This window comes from Peromyscus leucopus, chromosome 1, assembly GCF_004664715.2.
Source record: "Peromyscus leucopus breed LL Stock chromosome 1, UCI_PerLeu_2.1, whole genome shotgun sequence".
In the NCBI taxonomy this organism is placed as follows: domain Eukaryota; kingdom Metazoa; phylum Chordata; class Mammalia; order Rodentia; family Cricetidae; genus Peromyscus; species Peromyscus leucopus.
This window is the reverse complement of record NC_051063.1, coordinates 141,629,545-141,649,398: the sequence shown is the minus strand read 5'-3', so window position 1 is coordinate 141,649,398 and position 19,854 is coordinate 141,629,545. Positions and strand designations below refer to the sequence as shown.

The 19,854-nt window shown below is 40.8% G+C and overlaps 2 long non-coding RNA genes across 2 annotated transcripts; both read right to left on the bottom strand.

The window, feature by feature from the left end:
• Positions 1 to 749: 749 nt before the first annotated feature.
• LOC119086586 lies at positions 750 to 4,737 on the bottom strand. Its single transcript, XR_005089898.1, has 2 exons — positions 3,566 to 4,737; positions 750 to 2,315 (listed from the first exon to the last, which is right to left on the bottom strand). It is a non-coding gene; the product is annotated as an uncharacterized LOC119086586 (long non-coding RNA).
• Positions 4,738 to 5,181: 444 nt separating this feature from the next.
• Positions 5,182 to 6,083, bottom strand: LOC119086585. Its single transcript, XR_005089897.1, has 2 exons — positions 5,880 to 6,083; positions 5,182 to 5,797 (listed from the first exon to the last, which is right to left on the bottom strand). It is a non-coding gene; the product is annotated as an uncharacterized LOC119086585 (long non-coding RNA).
• Between the last annotated feature and the right edge of the window lie 13,771 nt (positions 6,084 to 19,854).

The window sequence follows — 19,854 nt, the reverse complement described above, 5'->3', positions numbered from 1 at the left end:
GTTAATTGGCTGAATGGATGAAGATGTTTTAATTCCAAAAGATGAATGTAAATAGGAGGGTAGAGTGTATAACTCTTTCAATCAGAAAACCTTCTATCTTCCTTAGCCTTATTGCATATGGCAGTAGAGGTATTGCACACCCTCCATCACTCTGCAGAGGGGGATAGTGGTGCCACTATTTAGCTGGAAGATTAGGATGGAAGACAGTGAAATGAACTTGTTAGCGTCTATGAATGGAATACATGGTGAGAAAACCGTACTATAGAATCCATCTACATCAGCTATAAACAGAGAAAGTTCATAAATGTCAAGGTGTAGAATATTTCTTAGTGAAATTTCAAGGGGGCTCTTTTCATGAATAAAAATCACACTGTATTCTATAATTTATTTTCCTCAAGTTGAATGCCTCATAACAAATGATCCAGCCATTATGCTAAAAATGGGCACTTCTTCAGAAAGCTAAACTTAGAAATACCATATGAACCAGCAATTTTAGTCCTGGGGATACATCCAACAGAACTGAAGATAGTTACTCAAATGCTTGTCCACACATGTTCATGGAGTACTATTAATAAGAGGCAAAAGGAGAAACAATCCATTAGCAGATAGCTAGATAAATCAACTATGGTATATAAATATAGTGGGATACTTTTTGGCTATAAAAAGAAATGAAGTAGTGATACATTCTGTGATACAACTGAGTCTCTAAAACACTAAACGATGTGAAAGAAACCAGACACACAAGGTCATACTGTGGATGCTTCTGTCTTTATGAAATGTCCAGAACAGACGTATTTGTAGTGGAAGAAAGCAGATTGGTCATTTCCTGGGGCTAGAAAGGAAGATAGCAATGAGTAACTTCTTAATAGACAGAGAGTGTCTTAGGTTTAATAAAAACATTTGGAGACTGAATAAGGCAGGGGATGTGGAACATAATGAAATGTGCTAAATGTCCCTGAACGGTAAACTTTAAAATGGCTACTTTAGTCTATGTCAATTCTACCCGAATTTAAGAAGGGTATTCTCCAACTTTACCCACTACATTGAACAGAACTACTGTTTCTTTATATGTGTTTGTAGCATCACACGGTAAGAAGGAAAGAAAGCCCTACAGAATGTTCCCAACTATCAAAGGATTTATAAATCATTTAGAAAAGAAATCCTAACCAAAACACTTGGAGAATGTCACAAATCAGACCCAGAAGGATGGTGCTGTTATTGTCTGAAAAGAGACTATGTACTTTGTTTCCTGCCCTAGTTTTGTCGATAGGTTTTGACCGTGGGCAAATCGCTCTGTGTCCCTTAGTTACAGGAAGAGAAGATTAAATGTGACAGTCTCTAAAACTTCTCCCAGGCCAAAAAGGGTTGAGATATTTTAAGCACGGTTGTATGGTGGAGCTAAAACATGTCATGGGAAGTAAATACCAAGAAAATATATGAGTGCCAAAGGTCCCTGGGAAATCCCTCAAATGGCAAAAGGGTTGTGGGCCTTTGCTCAGCCTGAAAGGCTAGCCTGGAAGAGTGGCTCTTCTCAAGAGGCGTGTCAGAGAGAACTTCAGCGTACATCGATGGAGCTGATAGATGCAAGTCATTCACGGACTGCCTTCTGTCTAAAACTTGCAAAGGCAGGAGCTTCTACACAACCGAGGCTCACATATGTAAAAATTCTTTATAACTTTAAAACCTCACCAGCAACCCGAACCCAAGTGCACTGTTTTATAATTATAATTTAATTTCATCATGCATAAATCTCTTGTTTATGGTTTGTATCCAATTATATTCATTGGCAATTTTGAAGTAATGACCTATAGTTGGGATGAGAAACATTCCGGCATGAAAACATGGAGAGGATTAATCATTCATGCTCATTGTATAGTGCCGAGTTCAAATCTACTCTTAGTTCTCCACATGAATTACACGAAACAAAGCACCCCCTAAATAATAAGTATGCCAACGCTCTACATCCCTAGGATATCTGGGTACTTTTTAAGAGGGATAGTGTCTCATGAAATGTCATCCCGGCTGTCATAGTCTGACTCCCCTTTTTACCATGGCACAGTCTACAAAGCATGGAAAGCTTTCTTTCTTATCCCATCACAGTACAACTCTTCCCTTTAAAAAAGTGCTCTTCTCTCTGATAGTCCATCTTGTGTGTCGATTACCAAACCCTGAGCTACCTGTCTGGGAGGGTTTCTGACATCTCTTGGCTTCTCTCTACTCTTCAGGATGCCTTCCTTTGTTGTCTTGTTCAACTGGAAATGTCCCCACCTCTAATAAATGTCTTCGCCATCTCCTATCTCCAGGTGTGGGTTGGGCTGTAGGACAGACAGGAGATGATATAGAAAAGCATTTTAAGGTTTGGAGGCAATGGATCTCACAATAGCACAGCTTGGAAAGCCCGTGATTCCCTGTGGCCATGTTCAGGAGAAGTCTCTCCTGCCTCCCTCTGAATGCCCCCTCTCATATGCATATTCACATTCAACACAGACAAGCAGGTATGGTTCCCAAACCAACTGCCCCCAGCTATTGCCTCTGGCTTCTCAGATGCTGGGGTGGCAGGCAGCCTCCTAGAAAGGCAGACAAGGAGGGGTAGTTGGTTTTTTTTTTTTTTTTTTTTTTTTTTGTCCCTTTTCACACCTTCCTCAGCAATTTTCTGTGGCAGAAAATTTGGGAATGGAAAGAAGTACAGTTGCAAAAGAAAAAAAAACTGTTTATGAATAATGGAACACTTCAAATCCATCTGGTTCTGAGACATTTTTTTTTCTTAGTTTCTCACTACAGCCAATTATATAACATGCTTGAGTGAGATCTGGTTCTATCCCGAGGCTCATTCTGCTCTCAAATTTCTACATTGATAGTTGCTACCAACATTGGAGGTTAGTAGCCATATGGTAGCCCAATATGGCACTTTATACTCTACTTGTGATACCGTGGGTGATATTGTGGCCAACATAAATCCACATTGTAGTAGGTGCAGAAAACGGAGGGCCTGGGGTGGGGAAAACGGAAGGCCTTCCTAGGTTCTGGCAACATGTAATGATTTCTCTTTTCAGTTAAGGATGCTGTGGGCTTATTCCATCATTTTTCCTTTTGGTGCCTACATATATGTGGTGTATCCCTGAAGAAAAAAATGCCAATATCCCGGGAGAAAGACATAATGACAATTCTTTGGTCCAGGGAATAGGTATTCCCTTTATATCAATCTTCAAATTACTATGCTTTTTCTTTTTGTCCACTCTTTCTTATCAATATATAAATTCAATTTATAAATGCATGTATTTTTTTTTCAAAGCTGAGGGACGAACCCAGGGCATTTCACATGTACTTTTAAATGTGCATATTTCAACATAGAGAATTTACATATTCTAATTTTTGCATTTTAATATACAAAACGAGTAATAATCATGTATTGAGTATTTATACATAGCAGTGTGGATCTTTAAAAGACAAGAACATTTTAAGAAATAAATAAATTTCACGTTCTAGGTTCTATAATTTTATATCAATAATTCTTTATCAGCATTAAATACGGACTTCACAGAAGAATTAAAAACTTTATATTTACCTCTTAAATAAACCATTTTCTTTCCATGTTCAGGCATCCCTAAAGGCTTCACTGGACGTTTCTGTTATGAGCATCGTTTTCAGAAACGAGAAGGAGTTGCTTCTTGGAAAACACCCACCGGAGGCCACGGTTGCAGGGCGGAGGAAGACTGAAGGGGAGCTCTACCGCCAGTCTGCACTGCGCCAATCCGCACTGCGCCAGTCCGCACTCGGCCGCCCTCACGTGCACCAGACTGTCCTGAGCCTCCTGACTTCTGAGCTCTCTGGATTCTACCCCTGCTTTGGCAATGCAAGGCTAGAGTTGACAAAGCAGGCACCGACATTTCAACAAGCTTCCGTTTCTTCCAAACTGGCTCCCTGGGTGGGATGTGGATTTCCCTTTAACGCATGCGTTTTCCTCTCTATGCTTAAAACATGTAGGTGACACTCTTTCTCCTCTCCCAGAGGGAACTTCAGGTTTTGCAGTGTTTCATCGCATGCCCTTGGACCTTTTGCCCTATTTATTACCACCTAGCTAGAATCTTGAAGGCAGAGACTTAATTTCAATATTAGCATCACCCTCCCTAATATCCAACAAACACTGTATGTTCCCGGCAGACGGCCTACATTAATACCTGGGTCTTTTGTAAATACTATAAACCAGGGCCTTTACAATGAATTTGGGCAATATGCAAGTAAAATTTCAGTTCAATTAATCTAAAACAGATGACCAAATCCATGGGATAGCTTTCCAGGTTAAATGGAAGAAGGTAATGAAAACATTTCAGGATTGCCAACGTTGTGCCTGAAACCTGGAACAACTGACCGTGGGTTTCCTAACAATTTTGCATTTTCTAAGGAGTTTTGATTTGCTTTAGTTCTTATGCTGTCTCTCATGGTAGAATCAGTCCAAGGACTTGCATGGTCTTTACTGGGCTTTAGGATTTCCTTTTCCCATTGCTTCCCATTGCTTTCAGGCAATAGATTATCTACTCATGGCTTTACATCTATCTCATCCAGCAATCTTTTTTTTTTTTTTTTTTTTAACTGAACTAAAATAATGATGTTCAAATGAAACTGGCTTCAATGTCTTTTTTTTTTTTTAAGTGGGAGCAGTTTTGATTGTTCTTTTCATTAAAAACACAAAACAAAACTAAACTACCCCCCCTCCCACACCCATACAGTTGTTCTTTTTCAGAAATTAAAGAGAACAGGACAGTGGGCTGCTTAAGTAGCTTCCACTATGAAGGATCAGCTGGCTCAAACCCTGCCCTGTGGGTATCTTCATACAACCTTTGCAAATGTTTTCTGGCTTCTTCACTGGAATAGATTCCTCAGTGAGAGAATGAAGGGCAGTATTTTCTCTAATTCTAAAGTTGAGTTCAGTATTAAAGAAAAAAATGCTCTTCCTGAACTGACTCCATACATTCTCAAGTGTGCACTCCTTCATGTAACGCTCCTGGTATGGAGCCTGGCCCTGGACAGCTCTCAGAGATTATGGAAGGTAACCATAAAGCTACAAGGATGCTCATTCCCCATCTGTCCTTTCTGTAGAGATGGCCGCATGAGCTCTGTCAGAAAGCATGCTTCCTTCTGCTTTCTAGAACAAACAAGCCCATGGGTCACCCACTTACAGGGCACTTTACTGCTCCTCTGTATTTATGATTTTTTTCCCTTAATCTGTCCATGAGGTAGCTTCCTTACATTTAATTCACTTAATATGCACCCCAATAACAATAAAACTTGTTAAGATTTCCTTGCTTGGTTTGTGCAGAAAACAGTAGAGGGGAAAAAAAAAAAAAAAGAACACACAGCCTGGGGCTCAAGCAGGCATCTGAAAACAGATGGCCAGTGAGCTTCCACCCGTGAACACGGCTGACAAACAGTAGGAGTGACCTGTTCCAACACATAACCACAGAGTCGTCATTGGGGGAGAACTGGCAGCTAAGCAGCTTCCTTGGTGACTTTAGCCTTGCTTTGTAACAGCGCCACCAAACCTCCTTGACTGGTAGCACGCTGGGTAACAATGGTAATATAAAAGTCCATTTCAATAAACACACTGCACGATGTGTACTCATGCTACTCGCATCTGTTTGACGTCATTCAACAAGATCTGAAGTAAGCCAGGATGTTCAGGAATTAATTAATGAGGTCCACAGGAGAATTTTCATGAATTCAGGAAAAGAAGGAGTTGCTGGTACCTCTGGATTCGGCCTACCATCATTCTCCCTTCCCTGGAAAGTTCAAAGTGTGTCTGAAAAGCAAAACAAAGATCTTCTACTTGGCTAAATAGCTCTTCCAAATTGCTGGTACAATTCATTCTCATATGGTCTTACCTTGGCCTGAAGGTCATCTCTGTGTCCCAAAAGGCCATCCTATGTCCCTCTGAGCTTAGACCTCTAGTTCTTTACTTCCTCCTTAAGACTTTCAAATGGTGCCTTTCTGTCTTGTTCATTCGGATCACATTCCTAATCCATACCATATCACTTTAAATCTGGAAGAGTAACACAGCCTCCCATCTGGTCTCTTTATGTCATCCATTATGACTGTATCCTGTAGTCATGGGAACACTTTAGGAATGTTCTCCATCCTGAGGATGTCACCCAGTGGATAAATTGCCCACCATGCATAGGTAGGATACTATGCTAGATCCTCGAAATGGCGGAGGGATAATGATCTCAGGATCCCATGTCAATCACAGGAGACTCTGTTCTCTGCCACCCCCCAAAAACCTCTTCAGACAATGAGTCATTACCTGAGCTTCTTGTATATTGTTGCATGAAAGTTTGCTGAGCAGACAAGAACAAATATCCACTCCCCCCAGACAGGTTATCCATGACAAACCAAAGTAATGATCCCACCCAAGTCCAGCTTTGTGGACCAAGGGGCTCATTGGTCTTATTTACAGAGGCAAGTGTGTGGTTTTGTTTTTTTTTTTTTTTAAGATCACGGGTGACCTCTAGACAGTTGCATCACTGAAAAACCTCACTCCACACAGATGACAACTTCCCCATAGCTGCATAGACATCCTCACCATCAGGTAATCTTCCACTCACTATATTCTCTCACTTCCCAAGGCAATGAGACCACATGCAGCTGAGGCAGAATTACATAAAGCTGGTGGAGGGGTGTAGGAGCCAGTGGCTGAGATCTCAGATGAGGCAATTCTGAAGTAGAATACATATAGTTTATCACATTATGACAAATAGAATGCAAACAAGTAGAGCAGAGAAAGCAGAAGGAGAGAGCCAGCCTGGGTGTGGACCACCTGCCCATCCCAGAGAGTAGAACTCAGCCCCCAGGTTAGAACTGCTTCCACACCTGGACCAAATGCTCTGACCATGAAATAAGGCATCATTTCAGATCACATATATTCATAGGAAAGGATAAAGCATTTCTCTAAATGTGCCAGGATTTTCAAAAGAAAAAAAAAGCATTCAAGACTGAAAAACTGGGCCAAGGGTGTACCTGAGCTGGTAACGTGTATGTGTATGTGCAGTTGACTTCTGGCCTCCACGTGAACATGACATACATGTGCACCCAAATATGGACATGCACACAGACACCCACCCTGCCACATTTAGAAGTAGTCCATGTAACTAGAAATACAAATTTCATAAATAAAAGCAGTAAGAGTCTCTTTTCTAATCACCTTTTTTTTTAAAATGTTTGAGACAAGATTTCTCTGTGTAATAACACTGGTTGTCTTGGAACTTGCTTTGCCAACCAGGCTGGCCTCGAACTCATAGAGATCCCCCCTACCTCTGCTTCCTGAGTGCTGGGATTAAAGGCATGAACCACCAAGCCCGGCTTTTCTAACCTTCTTAAACTAATTTCTCTCTTGTTTGTTTTGGTGGTTCCACCATACATAATGAATCTGTACTTCTGGGGTATGGATACAGGCACCCGGCTCACAGTCTTGTGAGCTGTCACTAAAAACACAGAAGGACCTTTGGTATAGTTTCATAAGTTTAGAGTTATCTTCTCAAGCAAGAATCCTCAGCCTTTCACTCTTCTGCTTTGTGATAGCACTCCCCCCAGGAAAGGGAGGCCTGTGATTTCTAGTCTGGTGAGGCAGGTGCATTTCCTTTCTCCAGTCTTGGATGACTGGTTGCTGGATAATTCTGAAAATAAATCCTGGAAAATTTATGCAAATCTAAGTGTCCGGTTCATAATTTCGTCTCCTGAGGAAGCTGGCCAGGCATTTCAGAATGTAATGCATGTACAGCCCAGACTCTAAATTGAAAACGAGCGTGTTTTAAACAAGTCCAGTGGAAAAGAATCAACAGTAGGACTAAAAACACCATATGCTTCTAACAGAAAAAGTCGCTCAGAGCAATATGCTATAATAGTATAATTGAGTAAGGATCCAATTGCATCAGGACCAGTGAGGATAGTAAGTTAGGCCTGATAACTTCTGTTGGCTGGTTAAATTGACATATTAAAGCAAGGAGACTCTTAGAGTCTTTTCTTTCTATTAGGTAAGAAACATATCACTGACTTGCCTTCTGCTTTTAGTAATGATGAACTAGGCAATTTGGGCTGGTGAGAAGAAGCAGAGAAGCCAGACATATATTCTCTTTAAGGACATACCATTGCTAACAAACTCTGAAAAATAAGTAGGCTTAGAACACAAGAAAAGATCAAAGCCCAAGGAATGGTGTAAGTGTGGAATTTGGAGCCATTTGGCCGCTGGTTTGAGCTGTTGTTGAGGGTGAGTTAGTCAAGAGGTTGAAGGTTTCATCAGTCTTCCTGACCACCCAAAGCAACTTGAGAATTGGGAAGTAGAGCCTGGAAGCCAGCAACAGGGCTTTCACTTCTGCTGAAGCAACAAAGAGCGCCCAGCTTCTGAGAATAAGCACATGGATGTATATAGGCTCTCGCAGGGACTCTTCTCTCAGTTTCCATTTTTCTTAATCAGCAAGCTGAAAAAAGAGAATGCCAGATTGCTAACGTAGCCAGTACCTGGCAGAAACAACTACCGAAGAAGGAAGAAGCATAATCTTAGGCCTCACATTATTTCCCCCAAACCATTTTGAATATATAATATAGAGCGCACAATAAAACATTAGTAGCTTATAAGAAAATAAAGCCACATAAAGAAAAAATAGTAGAAACCCCAGGCATCACACATGTCACTAAGGAATGAGTTACTGAAATTACCAGACATGGAATTTAAAACAAACGTACCTATTATATTCCAGAAGCTGAGTAGAAAAGCACAGCATTCAAGAAAAAAAAAGTTAAAATAAGAATAAAAACCACATTGGTACCTGGGTGATCATAGAAAGTGTGGTTAACACAAGCTGGAAAGACAACCAAAGGTAGACTTATAGGGTGACTTTATAGCTTTATATATACAATGTAACTAAATAAAAAGTCATAAACAAAAACATAAACTAAAGAACAGAGAAGTTTTTCTTCCAAAAAAAGAGAAAAAAAGAAGATAATTATCGAACAGAAAATAAATACACAGTAGAGAAAATGAACACTGACAAAGGGTTTATTAGGAAAACTATGACAATATAGTCACTGTAGTTATATGGATGAAATTTTAGCAACAAATATACCAAGAAAAAGAAATAACTTATCTTATGGTTATAGGTCATGTCCTGTATATTTGACAACATGTTCAAATGTGCACTGAGTAATAGATCAGGAAATGTAGAGTATTATTAAGAAAACTCATCCCCAAAACAGCCAATGGCCATCAACAAGTAGTTTATGATTACATAATACTGGACACACAAGAAGATGGGTAAACCACAGTACACACTAAAACTTGATGAGACTTCCGAACAAAATGTGAATAAATAACACCAGGCACAAAAGATTGCTAAGTTTATATGAATTTTAAAATTATGCAAACTTCAACTAACATGATTAGGCGTGCTTTTGCAGATGCTCAATATATGAAGAGTGAAGAAAAAATTTCCCCTTAAGCCAGGAGGAAGGCGATCATTGTGGGGAGACTGAGGAGAGAATTTTCTGGAGATGAGGTTTAGGGTGATGTACTAGTAACAGCATTGGATTTACACTTTTGTGAGTGTCATTGAAGGCATTTGGAGTGTGCTTTACATACACGATCGTTAAAGCTTTGAAATCTGGAGAAAGGGGTGAGCTGCCAGGCCACTGAGTGTTTCTATAGCACGTTGTTTGAGGATAGCAGAGCTGTGTAGTAATAGCTCTCTCTGCTGCCTGAGCTTTTCTTGGCAAAACTAGGAATCCTCCTCTTTGATCTCTTGGAAACATGATAACATCACAAGTTTCTCTCTCTTGTTTCTCTCTCTTTACTTCACGTTAGCTAATGAATGTGAAGTTGGGTGTGCTGTATAGTCCATTGTTTGAGCTGCCTCTCTATTTGCAAGCTCAGAAGGTAACCATCCAAGTCATACCTTTGGTTCCTTGTCACTCAGGTCCTAAACAAGAGAGGCCTGTGGAGCTTAAGTTTCTGATGCTATTTACAGCAGTCACAGTGTCCCTGTGTAATGATGTGACCAGTTCCATAGGTCATGGAGGGTCTTGCACTTTGGAGAAAAAAATGTGTGAATATGCATTTTATTACCAGTATATATCAAATAGCTCTAACAATCAGTGCAGAGATATCCTATGGTTCAGGAAATATGGGTGCAAATTGTGGTCTTCTTTCTGATGGGATGTGACCTGAGACTGTTTTCTGTGTGGATATTATGTTAGCTTTTGGTCCCTATGACAAAAAAAAATGTGTGACACAATGAATTGAAAAGGAGTGAAAATCTACTTTGGTGCGTGTTTTCACAGTCGCTTGTCCCTGTTTCTTTCAGCCTATGACACTCCAGTACATTATGGTGGGAATGTGTGATGGAGGAAGCCATTCACCTTATGCATCCAGGAAGCAAGGTTGGAAATAAGAAATGGCCTAGCTTCCAGCATCCATGTTTAGGGCACACCTCAAAGACCTCATTTTCTAAAGGTTCAACCCTTTCCCAATAGCGTTCCAGTCTGGTGACCAAAGCTTTTACATTTGGATTTTAGGGGCATATTTCAGACCCAAACTAGGTCAGGCATCAATGGCTTCATCTACCTTGATGACAGACATTTTATGGGATGACCAGACTATATGTAGGTAGCTGTTGCTTGTGACATGGATTATTCCACAGGCGTTCAATAAACAAGTGTTTGAAAATTTACACCAGGATCAACAAACTATGAACATGCCACATTAGCAAATATTTTGATGAGAAGAGAATTTCTGAAGTGTATCCAGAGAGATGAATCCTGCTTAGTTGACTGAGTTTTCATTTTCTTTGTCTTAGATGTAGAGGAGAATACAATGCACAGATCTACAGCCTAGACTATGTCTCTTCCTGTGACCCCTCTTCTTCCCTACCTGGTAACTAAGGCCAGGTCATAGCATGACTCTTCTCCTTTCTCAATGTGTGCTTTCTGCTCTCTCTCACTGATCTCCTTGCTTAGAGCAACATCACTGTGCTGGTCACATGCACATCTTTTACCCACCTTGTCTGGCCTAAGTCTCAGAGACCCCAAACCACAAAGTGGACACTTCCTACCTTCTTATCTGCACTTCCTTCTCTTTTCAAGAATGTTTTAATGAAGTTGAGAATGTTTAAGCATTGATTCTTGACAGAATGTGTCATTCTGTGTTATGCATTCCCAGACACCAGCTATCCATGGGTTGCCTAGAAAGCCCCTGAAGCCTTTGGTGCTGCTCTGAGAGAACTCCTCAGGAGCAAACTGATTCTGAACCTCAGGCAGAAAGTGAGAAGCTGTCTGCATCAACATCTCCTTCAGTTCCTCCAATACTGCCATGACATGGCTGAATGTGCTGTGGGACTGTTCCTGATATAATAATTCTATCATATGTAAGTCTTAATTCTCTTAATTATTTGAAAACTCAGTTTTCCATCAGAGCATTGGCTTTCCTTGAAGGAGTAATTAAATACACACTGCCCTGGCTTAATTCCTGTCACATAGGTCTATACTACAGTGCCCCTACATAATTTCAATTGAAATAATTGGTGTTTCCCTGGGAAAATAGTAATGAAAAAAGTGATCATTGCTTCTGTCCCAGTCATTTACTTAAAAATCTGCTGTGGATTGCCAGGCGCCACGAGAGTTACTGAGAATCCACAAATAAATTAGAATCTCATCTGACTACAGAAACTCCATCTAATAGAGTGAGTTGGAAGGGCTGGGAGAAGAACAGCACGTTACAGATTTGCTCCAGGCTCTATAACAAAAGTTTCTTTGGAAGCATGGTCTAGCATCCTTCCTTGGTCTTCTTCCCTCTCTCCTACCTATTCTCCTACTCACCCTCTTCCTACCTCTGAAATTTGTCTTTCACTCCCAAACTGCTCCAGTCATGTCCCAAAACTTTACATATTAAAAAAAAAGAAAAAAGAAAAAAAAAACTTCACTCAGGAGGCAGAGGCAGGCGAATCTCTGAATCTCTGTGAGTTTGAGGCCAGCTTGGGCTACAGAGTGAGTTCCAGGACAGGCACCGAAACAACACAGAGAAACTCTGTCTTGAAAAACCAAAAATGAATGAATGAATGAATGAATGAATAAATGAAAATAAAAAATGAAAAAATTCAATTCTTGATTTGAGCCCTACGTCCCTGAAATGCGTCCCACTCTGCCTTTACCTCCCTCTAGCAATGTTCTTTCTCCTCAGTTCACATGGTGATGAATTCCCTTCCATGATTCCTCTGTTCTCTTCTGTCCATCTTTTAGAACAGAATGCAAGTCTTACTTATATGTCCACAGTCCTCTTCCCTTCTTTACCCTACAGACTTTTCTCTGAACTCTCATCCCTCTTTTTGGTGGCTGCTGACTAAGCACCACTATCCAGCCTAGATGATTTTTTTTTTTAAAACTAATCCCACCATAGAACTACTTACTCATCATCTTCCATATCCCAAATGCTTGTGTCAGGAGCAACTTGAATACAGTGCTAAAACAACCAGAGATGTTTCTCTTCTCAGCATGTTATTTCTACTGAGTTTTCTTTTTCTACCAAAGCTACTCCTCCCCTCAGGGTTCCCAGGGTAACAACCCAAGAAGCTTATGCACATCTCCCTATTTTATGTTCATACCCAAAGAGTCAAGGGTATACTGAATCTACCTCTTGCTAATTGTCAATTTTTCTCTGCTTTCCTTCTCATAATCACTAACTCACCTTCCATCTGTCACCTTTAGGTCATTCATAAATTGATCTCTCCTTAATTATCCAGTACACACACATACACACACACACACACACACACACACACACACACACACACTCATGCACACACCTAGCATTAATTTCTGTGGTTAGACATTTTTGTTATACGTATGCTTCCTCACAAATACTGTCTTTAATATATGGAAGGACAATGCATCAAATATACTATTCTTTCTGATCATCACTTACTAGTCTTTTTTTCTGAACTTTGAAGGGTCCTAGCCTTAGGTCCACCAAGAAAACAGGCCTTATTGAAGGGTTCACAACACGCCCCCACAGTCGCATATAGCAGGCAGACACTTGCGCCTAGCCAATTCCAGGTCAGGATAGGCATTTCTGGGTCAGGGCGTCTCTCGTAGCCAGGATACCCGGCAGACCTGGACACCTCTGCCTAGCCAGTTCCAGGTCAAGATAGCCATTTCCGGGTCAAGGCGTCTCATGTAACCAGGATCCATGACGTTTCATGGCTATGTAAGGGCGCAACGTGACCATGTGATCTATGCACACGCATGGAGTAGTGAAGTGACCTGGCCACACCCAGCCGGTTTTTAAAGCGGAGCACCATGTTCCCGGTTCCTTCTTCTCCATGCACGTGTCTCTCCCACAGGCCTGCGCACTCTCTATCCCTTTATCTCTAATAAAACTCTTATAAGCGGATTCTGTTGTGTTTCGTGACATTTCCTTGCAGGGTAAGAACACAACGCAGCTAAATAACAAACACTTATTACATGTTAATATGATATCCTGAGTATACCACTTAGGGGTGGATGGTTTATCACAACTGACTTTTCTCTCTGAATGCATAGACCATGTATTTATTGCCTTGTCCTTAATAATTTTCAAACTTTTGACAGTTCCTACAACTTAAAGAAGTTATATTGACTATGGAATGAATCAATGATATCTAAGATATCACTTGTAACCATAGGGACAGAGCAGCAAATTCACCTTCAGGAATGACTGAAGGGTTCATAATCAGAATGAAGGACTAGATCTGCCTTAGAAGACTTCAGTGAGGCTTCACCATGCAACATAATAAGCCAAATGGAAGTTCATCATTCATTCCAGCCACCCTGTGCATCACACATTCCTCTTTACTGGTGTGATATTCAAATTAGATGCTAATCAGGATTGTTGACAATGTTTTTAAACTCTTTGCTTATCTTGCTATGCAGGAAAGAGAGCTAATGCTGAAGGCTGTTCATTCCCCAGGACAGTACATGGTGAAATGAATATAGTTAGATGGAAATAAGGAATTAGATTAGTATTGTTTCAGCCAAGACACCTAATCAACAAAGGTCAGAGAACAGAGACAGTCTAGGGATAGCAGAAGACTCTTGAAAGCGGATTATTGTACCAATGATGTTCAATCACACAGACACTTTCTCCTTCAGTTTGTGTTCTGGTGAGCTTGTGGGCCTGGGGCAGCCTCGGCCCTGCCGCCCCTTGACTTGATAAACATGCTACTTCCTTGAGATTTGCCCCAGGAGATAAACATTTCCAATCTTTTTTTCTTGCAAAGCCAATAAAGCTAATAATTCCCATGTCAGGCAAAGAAAAAATTGAAAACTGATTCTGTGTGATCTCTTACAAAAGAAGGAAAAAGCAATAGATGGTTCACTGCTGGCCACGTGAATTGTCAGAGCTCTCTGAAGATCATTTGAAAAAGAACCTTCCACCAGGCTATAAATAATGGCAACAGACAGTAATTTGCATGGATTAAGCTTGTTAGCATTCATCAATTTGTGCATTTTAAAATACTCCCAAATTCTTGACCAGGGGTGTCTCTTTGTAGTGAAGGATTGATAGTGGGAGTTAAGGAATCTGATGAATTTAAAACTCAGATGAGAAAAAGCAAAGCCGTCCAGATCTAAACTGAGATACCATTAGTAGTTCCCATAAATCAAGCTATGTTTATAGTGAGGATACAGTTGAATTACCATCTGGACTTTTTAACCTCGACATTTATTTCCGAATCGTTCCCTAATATTGGAAGTAAACTTAACCCTTCCTTTCATCTCAAGTTCGCCTGGACACCAGTCAGTTCTCGCCAAGAGGAATGATCTGATTGTTGATGGAGACGGAATGTCACGCGAGACACTAGCTCAGCTGGAACGGTCAAACTCTTGTGTCATATTAAGCGTTAAAGAAGGGGAACATGTTTAGCTTTAAAAGCAACTAGGCTGCAAAGAGTCCAGAGTAAAGTCAGGGTATGCAGTGAAAAAGAAAATCTATATTCGAACTGCTTAAGTTTGGGGGGCATAAAGGAGATTTGAGCTTACAATCATCTAATCATCCCCTGACTTCTGCTCTGTGGGGCTATAGATGATCTTGACTATGGAGCGAGAGCCACATAGATTTTTACAGCTAGCACAAAATCCTAAGTAAATAACTAAACAGTTCTCACCATGTCAGTTATGTCTACAACCATGTTTGGCTTCAGGTTGCTTTATAGTTTTCAGCTGACATTTTTTTTTTTTAAATCCATGACAAGAAGAAAAAAAATAAAGTAAAATAAAAACCCCATTCAACCGCCACATATAAATTACTCTTTTCTTTTTAGCGTCCAATTTTTAATGAACATCAAGGCAGGATATACCAGTTGCTCCAGTACTTGGGAGGGTGATTGGCAGGCAGAAGCGAAGTGACTATGCCCTGGGAAGCAATTGTTGGCGAGTTTGCTAAATAGGGACCCATTTCTTTACCGAGATCTGCACAGACAAAGTTTGTGTTCATCTAGTTTGAAACAAAATCATGATCAGCATCTCTGACAATTAAGTGGGTCATTGTCATCCTGTGCAATAGTGTCATCCCTTCAATAGAGGAAGAGATGGTCATGATTTGAAGGACGTTTGTAGTATTCAAGGCAGTGGAAACCCAGGCTTCAGGAACACACAAATACACACGCACCAAAATAAAACACCCACTTCACTGACTGGGGAAGCAATGTTGGACAAATTTCTGCAATTTTTTTTTATCAATCAAGATTTACCAATAACTGTCTGGCATTTTTAACATAAAGCTTAAATGAAAAATAATTCAGGGCATATGTAGTATCATAGCCCATTCGAACAGAACATTTTAATGTGTCATTTATCTGGTCCTGAGAGTGTACTCTAGTAATTGATATTCGTGTATTTGTTTATTTATTCACTTATTTACTAAACTTTCAAATATAGTTGAAAGAATATGTCTTGAATTATTCCCAAAGTAGCATTGACATTGGATTGTATGAAATTCATGTTCCTTCCTTCCTTTTTTCCTCCCTCCCTCCTTCCTTCCCTTCCTTTCTTCCTTCTTTCATCTTCATTTTCTTTTCTTTTGTGACATGATCTCCCTAGAGTTCAGGTTAGCATTTATCTCATTATGGTGACTTCAAAACCACAATCCTCCTGCCTCAATCTCTTAAGAACTGGAAGTCCCTAGAAATGCCACCTGTGACTTGCTCAAAGCACAGGTCATGTGGCAAGTCAGCGGAACAGCTGGCCAGTGACCAGTGAATCTCCTTACCAACAGCAAGAAAAGATAGTTACTACAACAAAGTACAAAATATTTGCACTTGCTTTACCGTAAAACTGGAAACATGATTGAAAAGACAGACCTTTTGTCCTTTAGTGCGCTAACCAATAAGGATTCCATGGTGATTTAGAGTGCGTTACTCAGTAATAAAAAGAATTTGTTACTGAGAAGCTAGCACTTTGGGTGATAGAGTAAAAATCAGAACTTCAAGACCAGTGGTTCTCAACCTGTGGGTCATGATCCCTTTGGGGGGCTGCTTAAGATCATTGGAAAACTCAGATATTCACATTACAATTCATAACAGTAGCAGAATTATAATCATGAAGTAGCAATGAAAATAATTTTATTGTTGGGGGTTGTCACAACATGAGGAACTTATTAAAAGGTTGCAGCATTAGGAAGGTTGAGAGCCACTGGCCTAAACTAAGCAAAGTTTCTTTTCAAGGCCTTCACATGTGCACAGCATTCATGTAAGGCTAGCTAATGCACTTGGAGATGATTGACCAGAAAAAAACTGAAGCTAATATAGAGTTATGAGTCTACTAAGTTGGAATAAGACTTCATGGTGGGCATCTTAGCTCAAGCTACTACAGAAATCTAAAATAAGAAGGAACTGAATCTTTGTTGTGCTGAAGGCTAGACATTTGATACCCAAGAACCTAGCCTGGTCACCTTCTGTTGAGGGCTCTCTTTTGTAATCCAGGCTTTAGACTTCTAGCCTTATGAGGCAGAAGCAGAAAAATAACCAAAACAAATTCTCTGAGAGTCACTTTTCTAAGGGTGATAACCTCTTGGTCCAGGGCATGATTGTCACTGTTCCGTGTCTTAATACTGTCACAGTTGAAGTTGGTGTTTCTACACCTGAATTTGAGGCATGTAAATATTTACTTTATTTAAGCAGGGACAGACAATCACTTCAGGTTGGAAACATGTGCAGTAACCTATTTCAGCTACTAGGATACAGGGCTGAACTCAGAGTAACATCTTACTTAGAAGCTCAATATTCTAATGCCAGAAGAGCTGAAGTATTTACCGCTTAGGAAAAAATTACACTCATCTCTTAGATGACACAAATTCTAAGCAGTGGTTTGCAATCTTCCTAATGCTGTGAACCTTTAACACAGTTCCTTATGTTGTAGTGACCCTCAACCATGAAATTGTCATTGCTATTTCATAAGTGTAATTTGGCTACTGTTATGAATCATAATGTAAATATATGATATGCAGGATATCTGATATACAACCCCTGTGAAAGGATTAATAGACTCCCAAAGGAGTCACGACCCACAGGTTGAGAACCATGGAAATACAGTGTAATTTGTGGGATAGGTCATTTTTTCCCTGATTTTAGATGTGAACTTGTTCTTGTGTGTGTGTGTGTGTGTGTGTGTGTGTGTGTGTGTGTGTGTGTGTGTGTGTGAACTGCTATACTTGGTCAGTGCCATTTCCAATAAGAAAATTTCAGTAGGAAAAAGGAAAAAGAAAAAAAAAAAAGGAAACCATAGAAGCCATCAATTATAGCCATTTAGCTGAGGAAACGTGTTTGGTCTCCAATTCATCTTTAAAATCCTATTTCCCCACTGTTTCACATAAAGAAGAAAATTTAGCACTGAAGTTTGACTTATGAGCTAGCTGAGTAACTGTCAATGGACCTCTCCCAGGTTGCAGAGGTATTCTCTTTTGTCTGAGAACTTCCTTTAGAAAGACAAGTGGACGCCTTCACCACTTCAAAGGTTGCAGTGATAAACTTCTTTGTGTCGCTTGCAGCTTTCGCTTTGAGTTGAAGGTTTTTCACGTAGCCCTTATTATAGGTGACCTAGCATTTTGCTCCGGGGTTGTGATCAGAACTTTCTTCCTCTAGTCCCTGGCAAGCTGGCTGTCATTTCCTTTCCCTCTCCTTCCTGAATTTCCCTCAACCCAAGTTCCAGGCTTTTGTGGACACGCTTTTCTCCCTTCCGCTCCTGTGGGCCCCATGCCACGTTATCTGCAAAAGGTTGCGACTGACTTCCCCTCACTGTGGACACAGGAAGGGGAAATGAAGAGGGGACAAGCGACTGAGCTGATCCGAGGGGTCAGGGGTGGATGTGAGTTGCCCATCTGTCTCAATGACTCTCTCTGAAGTGTGTGCTCTCCTTTGTTGACGATCTACTGCTATTGTGCTGGGAAGCTTTTAATAGCAGTCAGCAGAGTCGCCTCAATGGCAGGGCAAAGATGAAAAATACTGGGTAAAAGAATACCTGTGGACATGTGTCTGGATGTGGCAGGCACTTGGCTCCTTCTGAAATAGCAACATTCCTGTGAGGTTTCTCATCAGTCCCCGGACCATCAATTCTTGTGTTGAATCCTCATGGTACCTCATTAAAATGAAAATGGTTTCACTATCTTTTCAGTGAGCAAACTGAAAATGGAGATTGGAAGAAGAATGCCAAACATCACATCTTCCATTCAAAATGTGTGCCCTGTCATGTTCTCCCAACTTTCCTTGATGCTCTTAATGTCTGAGCACATGAGCTCCCTGACACAGAAATCCAATCTTTCAATCGAGGACAACGTTGCCTCATCAGAAGGGCAACGAGATTATCTTTTGCATTTAAATTATTCTCTTCTGGTACAGCAGGCTAATTAATGTGGGTGTATTTCCGTTCTTCGAACCCAGAGATACTTGGACGATGGCTCTCAAGGTGCCTGCACATCTTCCTCTTACAACCCGTGTCTCTTCCAGACCTTAATTTCTGTAATTAGACTCTACTGCTCCACCGTCTCCACAGGGCTGATGGTAGCCTTATGACTCTTTCTTCTGGTTTATGGTGATTACAAATGGGGCCTCAGAGTCATATAGCAGATAGAAGCAGCTCTTAACAAGGCCCAGCATTCCAGAGTGCCACTCTTGACATGGTGTGGGGACAAGGCCTGTGAAACAGGGCATTCTAAACAGAGGGCCTTTGCTTCACAAAATCATCCAGAGGATGCTTTGAAAGTACAGGGGTAGATTAATGGGTACACAAAAGCCTTTGATTTATTAGCACTTTGTAAGTGTCAGAAATAATGGAATAACACATCAAAGGTAACATTTGCCTTGCGGGGGGGCTCCCCAAACATGAGCTGTCTAGAGGCAGAAATTAGACTTTATGAGGAGAAGTCACACAGGCCCAGCGCTGGCTCCAGGCCAGAGGGACAGTCCTTCACTCAGAGCACTGACACTGGAGCCAATGGCTAGCAGAGAAGTGGGGGAGCGGGAGTGAACTATGAAAATGGAAAGGAAAGCATAGAGGAGGCGGGGAGAGAGAGAGGCGGTAAATCAGATAAAGGGAAAAGATACTGAAGGCGTAGTGAAGTTTGTGGTACATTTTCTGTAAGAGTAGAAAGTTGGCCCTTGTTCAGTTAAATGGCACATGGTGAAAGTATTCATCCAGGATAATAATGAGGTGGCATGAACTCCAAGACACACTGGGGAGGGGAGTGTCTGGACTTCTGTCCAATCCAGCTGGACTTTGCCACAGGCCACGTCTGAGGTTATGAAGGGTGCTTTGGGCATCTGAGTTAGCAAACCAGACATGCAAACATTC